Genomic DNA, 15,767 nt, shown 5'->3' on the forward strand with positions numbered 1-15,767 from the left:
GTAAATCAGTATGCACATCAGTGTTGATGGTAAATGGAGTGAAATAGCAAAGTAATGGAACATTGGAATGGCTACAGGGAGGATCCATTCGACCATGGTTTTGTGAGGGGGAAGGGCGGCAAACTTAGACAGCCCCAGCTGAACTATACCTCCCAACTGTCTAGATTTTCAAAGAATGAATAGATTTTTTGCTTCTTATTTTTGGTTTGTTCCTCATAATATTTGTGGTTTTCTGGCAAATCATTTAGGAATTAAGTCACTAAATAATGACACACTAGTTTCAGACTTCATAACCTTCAGAAAAATGCATGCTAAAGTAAGAACTGTTATTCTATCAACTGTCTCAATTTATACAAGAGCAATTTTTAGTACTGTTTATATGTTCCCCCAATATATTTGGCCTTGTTCAGATTTACTGCATTAACAGGTTGAGAGGTACATGCAAATAAATTGCTTTATAGAATTAGGCATAGCCAACCTCTCAACTGTCCCCGATTTTGGCTCAAAAGGTTGCTCTTCCCCCTAATAATCCCTCCGCAAAATAGCAATTTTGGAAGAAAACATGGAGGGTTTACAATTAAGAAATAACTGTAATAATCAAAGTTATAGATTACTTGAAATGCATGTAGATTATTTTATTTTGTCAGCTGCACAAGTTACCAGTACTAATATTAAAGTGTCCCTTCTTTGACAGGTTCCCAGCTGTATTGTGTGGCTATTTTATATTTTTGCATCACATTTGGTCCATTTTTCATAAAACTGTGTTTTTTGGCAAATTAGTGACAAATCACTAAAGACTGAAGTTAGAAAATAATGACAGACATTTGAGTTTCAGATTTTATACCCTTCAGAAAAGTCATACTAATGCAAGACCTATTCTATTATCTTTCTAAGTTTATTAGAGCAATATTTAAAAATTGTCCTTATTTTTGGGCATTTGTCCCACTTCTGTGTATGGCTTTGTCCAGATTTCTTGCTCTGAGGTTGAGAGGTATGACAAATGTGTCAGGGCCATCAGTCAGCCAGAGACATTTCAAATTGTGACATACTTGTTGCACCCCACTCCACCATGTAGTGACTCTGGATGTGTCCAAGCAAGGCAAGGAGTAGTTATGCAGTGTAAATGTGCAGTGTGTCCCCCCCCATCCAAGGTAGACACAAGTACTACAGTGGCTTTTCATCTGCCCTTGATTTTGCAGAAAGGTCTGGTTTCTGTCATATTTTTGTACTGTTGATTTATGCTTATTACTCAAAGTGCCTGTTGCTCTATGCAATGCTTTAATGACCATAAGGTAAGCTTGTCTGAGATTGTAAGATGCAAGTAAGCTTTAATAAGCATACTGTTAAAGAATTGCCAACATTGAAAGCCTTTCTGTTGTTGCCATGCAGAGAATACTTGACTAGGTAATGTATAAGCCTTGGGTATTAAAGGACAGGATTCCATTATTTTAAAAAAGCTCATTACACTTGTTGGAGACTTCCAGTCATCTCTACAGACTTTACCCGTAAACTAAACAGAATGCCAATGATCATGTGTGGTCCATAACCTGTACAGTAATCCTTTAAGCAATGTATCTTGAGCTTGTTTCTTGTTTGCTTTTCATTTTTTACTTACATGTTTTCCCCATGAAACAAGTAGATAGTTGTCAGGCAACAGGTCTTTTTTGGATAAGAAACATTTTTACATGTGGGGGCATCACAGAGATTTATACTTTCAGCATGTTACTTGGTACTTTAATTTATTTTTATTTTTTTTATTTAACATTTGTTGACCGTGAATGTCTGACTAGGTTCCACAGAGCCTGTTTTCAGCGGAGGCCCGGGGAGAAATGCTCCAGATGCATGTCTTTGGAATGTGGGAGGAAACCGGAGTACCCGGAGGAAACCCACACGAACACAGGGAGAACATGCAAACTCCACACAGAAGGCACCCCAGCCGAGAATCGAACCGGAGAACCTCTTGCTGTGAGGCGACAATGTTAACCACTGCACCACTGTGCCGCCAATTAATAAAGCTGAATATAAATTATAATTAGAACTGCAGTGCAAGGAGAAGTGGTTTGAGTTGAGTGCTTCTGTTTTTTCTTGTACTTGATTTTGACTGGCATTCCAGTAATGTATTTAAAAAGTAATTTATTTTTTCATGCCTCACAACCTTTTGTTTCCATCTAGATATTAAGTAAGCTGTCATGCAGCCAATGCATTGAAATATTTTTATTCTTCTACACTTATTTTTGTCTTGATTGGACTCTCATAATGATGGTTTGCCACCCAGGGCAGCGTATTTAATTAAAGTTAGTTTTTGTGGTTTTGAGCATAGCTCCTCCCCTTTCTAGTTGGCCACACCCCTTCCCATTGACCCCACCCATTCAGCTGTCTCCTGCAGTCCCCCTTTGATTTGAAGTCACCAGCCGCCACTGGGACTCTGTATGCCCTCTCTGTGTTTGTGTGGGTTTCTTCTGGGTGCTCCAGTTTCCTCCCATGTTACAAAGACATGTGTCTGGAGCATTTCTTCCTGGGCCTCTGCTGAAAATTGACTTTGTTCCAAGTTGGACTTTAATAAACAAAACATTTTACAAGGAGCTGAGAGCTTCAGGGAAAGAGAAGTTTAGTGCTGCTTATTCCAAGTCTGTTTGCATTGTTAGTAACACAACAGGTAGTAGCCTTAATTTTGATGCAAAAGACTGTGGGTTCTACTCCCACAGTATGCAGATGGATTGCTGATACTGTACTGTGTTGTACTTTAAAGGGAGTGGATGCTGCAGTCCTGTGAATGTCCTCCTTTGGAGGGATTACCTAGTAACTATGAACTTGTTATCAGTTTGCCATCCATTCCCTATTGCAATATTACTAGCTTATCATTTTTAATGTAACATAGGCAAATTTGTCTTCAGGGGCGACAGCCACTTTATTTGTAGATGAAACAATGAAATATAAAGTTGTTTCCTAGCAACAACCTCTTCATTAGTTACAGATCCATTTAATGTGGAATTATTTAGATGACTTACTTCTGTAGAGATTTTGTGTATTTACTGATACTGGTGAATTGTCATGACATAAGTTTGAGTGACCTTCTATGGTTGAAATTTTCTGAAATGGGTAGTTTTGTCATTATTGTTTCATACATTTTGTTTCATTGCTTAGTAGAATACTGTTAAAAACCACAAATTTAAAACACATTCTAATAACTGGTGCTGTATTATACAAGGAATATAATTTAATACAACCAGGAAGGTGAATCAAAGAATACATACATGTATGCATGGCCCTAAAAATGTGTTTGAAAACAGTCCAGAGGAAAGTGTGAAAGGCTTAAAATCATGGGCACATTTTAAGGTTTACTCTTGTTACCAAAGCAATGGATGAAGGTAAAACAGTTCACACCACATTACCTTGACCTGGCCAAGCCTTTTGACACAATCCCCTACTCAGGTGTAGTACAAAAGATGACTAATGTAGGAGCAAACACTTGCATCACTAGCTGGATTGCCAACTTGCCCACAGGATGCAGGAGATCATAATAGGGGAAGAGACCAATCACCAATGGAGTCTCTCAGGGTTCGGTAGGGGAAGAGACCAATCACCAGTGGAGTCCCCCCAGGGTTTGGTCCTGACTCTGAGACTTTTTCTGTTTGGCATATACATCTTAAAAATAAAAGGAAATACCAATGGGCTTTGACCAGCTAAGTTTGAGATGACTGCAAGCTAGGAGCAGTTATTGAATCCTCAAATGACTTAATCATCATACTGCAAATGAAGACGGCTCAAGGTACAGGATGGTGCAGAAAAAATCAGCAGTAGAAAAACAAACTGCACCCAACCTTACACACCAAAAGTAATTTATTAGAAAAAACACAAGCGCTTTCACGACTAAAAATGTCGCTTCATCAGACAACTTATGTAAAAGCAAATACATTTAAATAGAACTAGAAATAAGTCAGCTGACATTTAAAATACAAATCACCTGCAGCTCATTATAAATTAGTACCTGTTAAAAATAAATGCATTCAAAGTAAAAAGTTTTTAAATCATCCTAGAATGACCTCTATAAAAAGCCTGTTAACCTGCATAGTAAATAAGACATAAACATATACAAGCATATAAATTTACATAAAAATATGCAAGGAAAAATGTCACTAAAAGTTCATTAATGCTTTAAACAGCGTGATTTCAGGAATGGTTTGAGAGACATAACTCCATTTAAGCCTGGAGGTCTCTCAGCATTAAGCAAAAGAATCCATTCTTGTTCTTTGCTCTCACTGTAGTTTTGATGTCACCCCCTCATACATCGGGTTATATCACTTGAATTACAAAAAACTTGAAGATGTGTGTATGATCAGTGAGTTTTACATGGGTAGCTAAAGCATTGCACTCTTTCTGTGTGTTAATGTCTCTGATATGCTCCAGTATCCTTTCCTTAAACATTCTATTGGTTTTGCCTACATAGAATGCATGACAGGTCTGGCAGAAAGAAAAATAAACCACATTTCAAGTGCAACAATTGGCATAGCACTGGCTTTTAATAGTAAAGCGTGTTAAAGGGTGTGTATAGCTGGTATTAGTGTAAATAAACCGTCAAGCCGAACAATGTCTACATTGAAAGGTGCCAAGCCATGTGGAGACATTCAAATATTTAACACTCACTTTGTTGCAAAGATATTGTTTTAGGGAACTATTGTTTCTAAAACAGAAAAAAGGAGTGCTCCCAATATTATCCATTAGACCCAGTATATCATATAGTATGTTCCAATGTTTATTAATAATGGAAACATATTCATTCACATCACTGGAATATTGAAAAGTAACCCTAAACTTGTCGGCAGTATGCATAAGTTCGCTGCTACGGTCACTTTGTGAGGCTCTACTAAAGTAAGGCATGCATCTCTTATTCCTTTGTGTTCAAGCCTCATCAATAGTCCTGTTAATCTCTTCCTTAGAGTAGCCTCTGTCCAGAAAATCCTTCTTAAGGGTACTAAGTGCTGCTTGTGCTTCTATATCATCATTGTGCAATCTGAGTGCCCTATACACTTGTCCTTTCACAACGTTCCTAGGAATATGCCTAGGATGCATGCTGGTTTTATGTAGCAAGGCATTCTTCCTTGTAAATTTTCTGTAGATACTACTAATTAGCACATTAAGATCTGACTTCTTAACTAACACATCCAAAAAACTAATTTCAGTTGTGGAACATTGGTGAGTGAATTAAAAAAAAAATGGTGGTGGTATGCATGTACCTCATGAAATTCTCAAGTTCATGACTATCAGCATTCTACAGAAGAAAAATATCATCCACAAAACGGACATACCAAAGGATGTGATCAGAAAAAGCACTGGACTCTAACAATAGTGAACACTGTTCCCAACAAACCAGAGCTAGATTGGCGTAGCTATTGGCACATGCAGTGCCCATAGCCACGCCACTCTTCTGGAGGAAAAACTCATTATTAAATAGGAAAACATTGTTTTCCAATATAATCTCAAGCAAACTACAAATGAGTTAAATTTTATCATTATCAAAGCACCTATTTAAGTTAAGAAACTCTCTGATTTTCTCAATGCCCCATTCATTGGGTATAGATGTAAACAAAGATTCAATATCCATGGTGACAAACATGTAATCATCCTGTATAGTTATTACCCTGTTATGTAACCTCTCCAAAAAAGTCTTAGTGTCCTTTAAAATAGTGTGGCAATCATTACGCAATGCATGTAGAGTGCCTTCCACAAAAATGGACAGTGGTTCAGTACACCACCCTGCACCTGATACTATAGGTCTCATTGGTGGTAAAGTGCTATGTTTATGTATTTTAGGTAGACCATATAGTCTTGGAACTGTCGGGTGATGGGTGGTACAGTACCTAAATAAATCTTCATCAATCCTACCTGTCATCAACAGGTCGAATACCAAGAAAGATACTTTTTCCATAATGCCATTAACAACTATTTTAGAAATACATTGATAAGTGTTTACATCCTCTAGTAAAACTCTCATTTGTTTCAAATAAAGGTCTTTGTCAAGTAGGACAATGCCCCCGCCTTTATCTGCTTGTTGGATCTCTACAGAATGCATATTCATCAGTTCATGCAATTCCCTATATTCACTTGATGACAAATTATGAAAACTAGTCTTAGTGCCTTGAGCAAACAAAAATCTAAAATCACGTTCACATACATTAATAAAAGTCTGTATTGCAGGATGCATATTGGGAATAAAAGTACTTGGTCATCGAAAACAAACAGGGCCTGCATCATTGGCTACGCTGCCAGTAGAAAAATATTCTTTAGTGAAAGATTTCTGCCTAGTAGCCTCAAATCCTTTAACATTGTAACATGGCTGGCCCTTTTAGCAGGAACAAAGGATAGTCCTTTGTTCAAAAGTTCAATTTGTTCTGCAGTTAATGGCAAAGAAGAAATGCTAAAAATCAGACCTTTATTTAAAGACGTCTTCGTTTCATATACTGAGGATCCCGTTCCACACTCAGCTGTCTCTGTACTTTGCCCTGTCTCATCAGGCTCCTTGAACAAATCTTGATAGGAAGTGGATTGTCTAATGTAAAACTCATTGTCACATTGTTGCCTAACAAACCATTATTCCCCGGCTTCACATTCTCTCGTCGTTAATCTAGTGGACCAGCAACTGAATCCTTCATTGTATCAGAAATACAATGCATAGTAGCTGGAGGTTCATTCGCAGCAATATGAGCTTGCTCAGTAATTATATTCAATGCTGCATCCGCAGTGCTAGCAGACAGCAGTGGAAGTGCCTGCTGTACTGCTGAAGCTGTTTGAGTAAATGGTTGAGTAGAGTTGCCAGCAACAGCACTTGATTGGTTATTCATATGATGAGCATTGCCATGAGCCAATGGCCTTGCTTGCTTGTTCTCTCGGCCACGAGAACACATTATTTTCAAACTCTTTCTTGTCCCTCTGAAGTTTTTTGAGTTTTGCTGATTGTAGTCTCTTTTCATACAGAATTATATTCTCTTGTAATTGATCCATTCTGTCAGTAGTTGTATCAACCGAGAAACAAGTAGAAATCTTATTTTCAATGGCAATAATGTCCTCCTTTAGTTCACATTCCATCGATGAAAAAAAGTCAATTAAAAGGCATATATACTGAGCACTAAATTGTAGGTTCAGTTCTTGTCACCTTCTGAGGAGATCAGGATATGTCTCCCCATAGCTTGGCATATTCAAAATTCTCAGCCCTCTAGGGATATTTTGATGCTCTAATGAAGCTTACAAATGCAAGCACTGCCACTGCAGTCTTTTATATTTCTACATTTTATTTTCTAATTCTCTATAGCACTTAAAGAATTCAGGTGCCTGGTTACTCATCTCCAGTAATGGATTTTCTTGCACATTCAGAATCCGAAGAAACCAGTCATTACCGCTCCCTGAAGAGCCTTCTTGGATAGACGTATCCATCAATTCTTATTTCAAGGTGTGCTCTTTATACCAAATAATAAGGAACAAACTGCAAATAAAGATGGCTCAACGTACAGGATGGTGCGGAAAAAATCAACAGTAGAAAAACAAACTGCACCCAACCTTACACACCAGAAGTAATTTATTAGAAAAAACGTAAGCGCTTTCACTACTAAAAATGTTGCTTCATCAGACAACTTATCTAAAAGCAAATACATTTAAATAGAACTTGAAATAAGTCAGCTGACATTTAAAATACAAATCACCTGCAGCTCATTATAAATTAGTACCCGTTAAAAACAAATGCATTTAAAGTAAAAAAGTTTTTAAATCATCCTCTATAAAAAGCCTGTTAACCTGCATAGTAAATAAGACATAAACATATACAAGCATATAAATTTACATAAAAATATGCATGGAAAAATGTCACTAAAAGTTCATTAATGCTTTAAACAGTGTGATTTCAGGAATGGTTTGAGAGACATAACTCCATTTAAGCCTGGAGGTCTCTCAGCATTAAGCAAAAGAATCCATTCTTGTTCTTTGCTCTCAGTGTAGTTTTCAATGTCACCCCCTCGTACATTGGGTTGTATCACTTGAATTACAAAAAACTTGAAGGTGTGTGTATGATCAGTGAGTCTTACATGGGTAGCTAAAGCATTGCACTCTTTCTGTGTGTTAATGTCTCTGATTACATTCTGGTGTGTAAGGTTGGGTGCAGTTTGTTTTTCTACTCTAGACAATTATCATGCAGGAAGGTTTGTCCTAAATAATAACTGGTGTCAAAATCATGACAATGCCCTCTGAGAACTGACCCAATTGTTTGGCATTTGGGAACTTGTGTGTACAGTGACCTAAGTTTTGACCAGCATGTGCCCAGAGTCATAAGAAAGCCTTTCTATATTGCAAAGCTTATAAACAAATTGATTGTGACTAGATCTAGAGATGTTGGTGTCCCCCTTTACAAAGCTCTCATTAGGTCAATCATTTTGTATAATGCCCACTTTAGCATGTATCTGTCCAGCCCCATGCAAAAATTGGAATACCTTCAGAGATACCTTACTAAAAGGATACAAGTCCTAAACAATAGGTCTTGCATGGACCGCCTCAAAGATTTATTACTATATTCAGTATCCTACAGGGTGATTAGAGGTGACATGTCTGGCATACAAGGCATCCTCCTACCTAATACAGATGGACCTACTGAATATCAGCAAGTCAAATGGCATCAGAAATACTCAGTCCAGGTATCTAAACTGAATGTTGTGGAGAGATGGAAATATATCACAGAGGCTACCACTGTTCCAGAGCAGATTATCCATACAAATAAAACAAAGCTCATCCGTCCACGTTCAAATGCAACTTGGATCTAAAGATGGGTAATAGAAAATGTACTCCAGGATTGCCCCTCATGCCATTAATGGATAGAGGCAGATCCTAAATGCTGCATCCCTTACAAGGGTCACCTCAAATTATCTATGGTATGATCACAGTTATTCTCATTAGGGCTAATATGCAATTATCAGCCATGGGATAGGTAAGATCAATCAGAAAATGTTAATTCAAGCACCAAAAAGGAATTGGCTAAGCTTAAAATGTCCTCCAAGTGAACCTATGTTGTGGTAGTAAATAGTTATCAAAAAATTGCCCTTTTTATATCACTAAGTGCCCCCTCACCCTCTGCCCCCCCCCCAGACTTCAACAGCTTCTGGCGCCTATAATCTTGCCTGCGACAAATTCTCAGAGTGACTTGTCCAATGTTCCTGTTCCAGAGGACATTCTGTCAGCAATCCCTGTTCCTGAGAAAATCCTTGACAGTCCCCAAGCAGAACATTCCCTAGTGATTGTCTCTGTTGCTAACTCCAGTCCTATTACATTATGTGATCAGGTCGCATCTCAAAATCTAGTTCCAGATACATGGCAACCTGGATGTGATTGTTTTCTTTACTAGTTTCTGTGTAAATTGCATGCCTATTGAAATGTCATTGTTTATATGAGACAGCTCAGTAAAGAGGGAGGATGTAGATCAGAGTGTGTGATATATCTTGAAGAAGCATTCCAGTCAGTGGGCATGTGCTTATAAGTGCTCAGCACATGCAAGCAAGAGTGCCATTTTGAGTAAGCAGCCATAGTGAGAGCATGCATGTATGTAGTTTTCAGTTAGTTAGTTCATTTAAGTTTAATGCTCCTGCAATCTATCCTGATGTGCTTATATGCAATAAACTACTTAAATGAACACCCAAGCCTCATTGTCTTTTTAATATATACAGGACAAGTGACAAAAAAAAAATCGTCCCATTCATAGCTCTCCATTTCATACACGTCTTCTTGACACACTTGATTTGGTCCAATTGTCTCTACAACATGATAGTGTTGTGGTCATCCCACTCTCTGGAGGTGACAGTCCAAACTCAACTAATATTCTGCATATATCATCAGCTTTTAGTGTTGAAGAAATGGATAGTTATGGTTCTTTTCTACCTCCCTCCTGTACATTCCTGTATTGCTTTCCATTTGTTCTTCCCCCAGCTTGCTTCCCATTTCACCACTGTCCTATCTTCCAAGTTTCTTTAATGCATAATTGCACGATGGTGTGCATCATGCACCAATAGTAATACAAAAGTACTTAAAAGTGTTAGATACAGCTGTATTCGAACCCAGTTACTATCTACCCCCCAAAAAGAAACATATCAGTGCATTGAGTGCTTTGACACCCTGCTGCCACAAAGTTTGTTAAGTAGCAGGTGTATTCCAGAGACTCAATACTAACTAACAGACTTTAGCATTGCAGCTCATGTTAGTGCAATGTTGTGCTACACGCAAAAATATGTATCTTGCACGTGTATACACTTTGCTAACTGAAGGGCAAACCCGCTGTTCGCTGCACTATGGAAATGTATATATTATGCTATATTTATACTGTTTACTGTCCATTTCCTTTGTTTAACATGAAATTACATGTAGAAATATTACAAACTGAGGGCCCTATCTAACTGTATGACGTATATTTAAAATACATCCCTGTGCAGGCACCCCACCAAGCACTACAACCCTGGGGTCTCAGTATGTTTTCCATACATATATCACGCACACTATGAATGAATTATCAAATGTTATATGCTATGCAATGCACATCAATCTGGCAACAGGCAGAACTACAATTACTGACCCATAATGCCTAAAAAGCCTTATCTGCAAGGCTACTGCAGGAGCCATCATGGACCATATCCACAGGGACAGCTTCAACATGCTTGACCCTACCATTTTGGTTTTGGCAAGGGTAGATCTTGCTTATTGACCTCATGGTCTTCTTGGATACTGACTCCAAAGACCTGGATGAGGGTTAACAGGACATACCATCTATGCTCAGTTATCCAAGACCTTTGATACTATCCCTCATTCATGTCTCATAGTGAAGATCTCCCATCTGGGAATTAGAGTATACAGTACTAGATGGATAGCTAACTGGCTCAATGGCAGAACACATACTCTCAAGGTTGGGGACTCCACCTCCACCAACAGCCCACTCACTAGTGAAATACCAGAAGGATCTTTGCTGTGCCTTCAAATCTTTGAGAAATACTTCCCTGAAGCACATGAAAAAGTAAATGGCCTGTGGTGTACCAAGTTTGCAGATGACTAACTGGATGCATTCATAAAGAGTGCCACAGTGATGGTAAAATATTACGGTAAGGGCTGATGCAGACTGATTAGTGGCAAACTCACAGATTGAGCTTTAAGCATACAATGACTCTTTGTTATCTTTGTCAATGACCCAGCTTTGATGGAAATGCTGCACATTTGCAAGTTAAATGGCACACAGATCACTCACTCAAAGGACCTTAACCTGGTATGTGACATCAACAGAACTTGCTAGAGAGAAAGATTTGTCTCATAGAGGTTGCTCCACCTTTGGAACAAGTTTTCTATTCATGTTAAACAAAGCCTCTCATTGGCCCTATTAAGTGCAATTTGGATGACTGGATGGGTAAAATAAATTCATGTCAGTGGTTCTACCTGTGTCCCTCTTGGACAGAGACAGTAAGTGCTGATTTTAGTGTCTGCTTTAACCAGACTCCCTTGGGAATATGGATTGAACTTGGCTAAGCTTGTAAGGGCCCTGGAACCATTAGCCTAGTAACTTCATATGATCCTATTATCCTATGATCCTATGAAGTAACCCTGCTAATTATGATATACATAGCACCCCCTAAGCTCAAACACAGTGTTGTGAGTCATCTCTCTGTGGCTCCCCAGGCAACTGCAACAATTGGTGAGAACACAGGGTTGCACATGAGAGACTCCCAGGCCCTAAACGTAACATAGATGGAAAGACTGACATACCTGTCACTGTACTTGGTATCATGCAGGCTGCTGAGGGTAACCTATGGCTGCCCTGCAGAGCAGTCTCAGACCCTGCCCTTCTGGAAATGATGGACATCTGCAATTCAAATGGGACAATTATACTTTGCCCCAGAGTTGTCAGCCTAGACTGTGACATAAACAGAACATGCTAGGGAGAAAGATATATCACACAATGATTCACACTCATCTGTAATAGGCTCCCACAGCATGTGAAGCACTGCTCCTCAATAACTCTGTTCAAGAGCAAACGTGACTACTAGTTGGGTGATTGTAAAGTCACCTCTATGCTGGGACCTATGTCCTTCATGGACAGGGCCAGCTGGTGCCATTCACAAGCACAGTCTACTAAAAATGACCATCCAACTATGCTCAATAAGATTACTTGTGTTTTTACACAGCTAGACTTCTAAACACCCTAGAGCTATTAGGCTAGTAACCTCATATAAATCTTTGAAGCTATGTACCTTTGTAGGCCTCACAACCTGTTGTCCCCATTTGGCCTGCTGATATCATCTACTATAAGTTTAACTGCACTCTTGTATAAATCAGACTTGTCCAATGGCACTTGCATAATATGTGCTGTGTTGTGTTGTCAGATAGGTAGGGGTTGTGTTCTCACTGCAATCGAGAGTGTGTGTGTGTGTGTGTGTGTGTGTGTGTGTGTGTGTGTGTGTGTGTGTGTGTGTGTGTGTGTGTCTAGACAGCAGAGCAGATGTGTATTCATAGGTTCATAGGTTGGTACTAGGCTATCGGCCCTAGGGCCTATACAAGCCTAGCCATAACAATTCCCTGGATATTTCTTCCCACAATATTTACTTCCCTGGACCCCTGTCTAGCAGGGTGACTGACATGATCCAATCCCAATTACATGGATTGCCAGTATTTTGATACTTGCTCATGCCTACATATGCCCACATATCCATTTTATACAGGCCTCTTAACCTTTTGTCTCCCACATGGCCTGCTGATGTCATCTACTACAAGTTCACCTGCACTCTTGTATAAATCAGGCGTATGCTGTGGTGCTTGCATTAAGTAGTGTGCACTGTAGTCCACATACCTTAGGTAGAGGTTCTGTTCTCATTACAGTCAAGTGTGTGTGTGTGTGTGTGTGTGTGTGTGTGTGTGTGTGTGTGTGTGTGTGTGTGTGTGTGTGTGTGTGTGCAGTGAGAACAGAACCTCTACTTACACACACACACACACACACACACACACACACACACACAGTCAACTAGGTGTGTGTGCATCTATCCAGCAGAGCAGATGTATCCTACAGTTACTTCTCCAATTACATAAATTGTCAGTATTTTGATACTTGCTCATGCCTACATATCCATTTCATACAGGCCTCTTAACTTCTTGTCCCCACATGGTCTGCTGATGTCATCTACTACAAGTTCACCTGCACTCTGGTATAAATTACACTTGTACCATGGAGCTTGCATTAAGTACTGTGTTCTGTAGTCTGTGTACCTAGATAGGTAGGGGTTCTCTTCTCACTTCAGTCAAATGTGTGTGTGTGTGTGTGTGTGTGTGTGTGTGTGTGTGTGTGTGTGTGTGTGTGTGTGTGTTTGTGTTTCTGAGCTTTTGCTTGACATTACAAAGAGCATTTACACCAGCATGTAGGACACTGTTTTCTTCTCCTCAATAGACACTGATAATGTGTTGTCTGGAACACTCTAAGTCAGAAGTGAGCTGCAGGACTTCTGTTAAGTACTGTGTTCTGTCGTCTGTGTACTTAGATGGGTAGGGGTTCTGTTCACATTCCAGTCAACTGCATGTGAGCTGTTGTTTGACATTACAGAGCATTTTACACCTGCATGTGGGATACTCTTATCTTCTCCTCAACCGACACTGCTGATGTCATCATCTATAAAGTATTATCTGACACATTTCAAGTTGGACTTGAGTTGTCGCTCTTGTGTTAAGTACTGTGTTCTATAGTCTGTGTACTTAAACAAATATGGGTTCTGTTCTTACTGCAGTTAAGTGTATATGTGTGTGTGTGTGTGTGTGTGTGTGTGTGTGTGTGTGTGTGTGTGTGTGTGTGTGTGTGTGTGTGTGTGTGTAATGTTGCTTGACATTCCAGAGAGCATTTTACACCAACATGTGGGACACTGCCATCTTATCCACAACAGATCAACAGACACTGCTGATGTCATCAGTTATATCACATTTTTGGATATGCAGTACTTCCACCAGGGTATGGTCAGAGACTGGCCTGGGGGCCAGGCAGAAGTAATCTCATCCTATACAATAAAGTTTACAGTGACATGGCTTTTACTCTATCCACATGCATCATGGCATGGTGTATAGACCCTGTGTTATCTTACTGCAAAAGTCCTGTGGTCTCTGCAGCTGCTACCTGTGCCTGGTGAGGTACATGTAAAAGAGAGCATTATAGTCTGTTAGTGCTGTAATGAGGTTTGAATTTAGTTCTATCATACAATCCTAAGATCATGATATGATGGCATGACTTATGATGTGCACAACTTAGGCTTTCAATAGCGGTGTGGACACTTGGTGGTCAAAGTTCAGACTGACTATCTAAATGTGTTCCCAGTACTTTCATCACTCAGTTTCTGCATAGTAGGACTGTCATCAGTACTGTGATTAACATGGAATTCCACTTTTCAAATGGACAGCATTATAAACACACACTTCTGCATTTATTTGTGCATCGTGCACCTTTGTCACCATTCAGTTGTGTGTGTTAGCTCCTCCTGCACTATGTTATCAACTTCAGTGGATTCAATGATTGCACACAACATGCAATAATCAACAAACTTGGGAAGCCAAAGGCCATATACTTTAGCCTGAACTGTTGAGAAATACAGTTCAAACAGTGAAAGGCCAAACACAGATCCCTGGGGTTTACCAATGGTGGCAGGTCTACTGATATAGGTTGATTCATCAACTTTTGCATGATGTGTTCTATTAGAGTGCCAGTTGTTTCTCCATCAACTGACATAAGGTTTAATCCCCAACTTTGGGGTTTCCTCAATGATACCTGCATGTGTGATTGGGTCAGAACACTAGGCCAGATCACAGCAGGCAGTATGCACTATCTTACCTTCATCCAGGCCTATAGCATGGAGTCCTTGTGCTGTGACATCACCGATCACCTATGGCATGACCCAGCACATACACCTTCCTGATGGAGTTGAATACATGGTTCAACACACCCTCTATATGGCCTATGTTCCCATACAAGGGTGTATATCAACATCCATCCACCTGAGTTGGTGGGACAGTACCTGATGCATGCAGTAAAGGGGCATCCTGACTCTCCTCAACTGTTAGGTAGACCAACATGTCATCATGGACCTCTTCTACATGTATACTAGTAATATTTTAGGTGTGTGCAACAGACCTGTGTGAGTTGTTACAGCTATATCAGGTCCATTACTTTTGCTAGATGTCCTCAAAGAGGTCATCGAGGACATGCATAATGACAACTGTATCATCTTGTGGAACTTGAACAGGTCAAGGGACTTGAAAAAAATCCATATTGAGGTATTAAATCAACACTGTCATATGTGGTCATGAACAGCTATATCACCAAATGGGAAAACCAGTGTATGACATACGTGGCATCTCACTATGTTGAAATGTTTGACATGACATGACATATATCTTGGGTCCAGTGATCAGGTTAGTACATCAGGGGTGTCTGCTAGGTCCTTTCCTGCCCATTGGTTAAGTGATGGACCTCACAGATGGCATACACATGCTGTGTCCAAACATCTGCCTGACTACAGTTTATGGGCAATCATTGACTCCAGCTGTGATATTAATATAATATAGGCAGTACCAACACATACCAGAAACTGCTGCTACAGCCATGACAACATCTGCACTGATGAGTCACATAGAGGGATTTGTTGAATCAGAAAACAGACACACCACCCAAGTATAATGTGGACATCATACCCTATAATCAGACTAATAGGTATGTGACCTGTGTCCTGGGA

Source organism: Protopterus annectens, chromosome 9.part0 (assembly GCF_019279795.1).
Source record: "Protopterus annectens isolate FY-2018-M chromosome 9.part0, PAN1.0, whole genome shotgun sequence".
Lineage (NCBI taxonomy): Eukaryota > Metazoa > Chordata > Ceratodontiformes > Protopteridae > Protopterus > Protopterus annectens.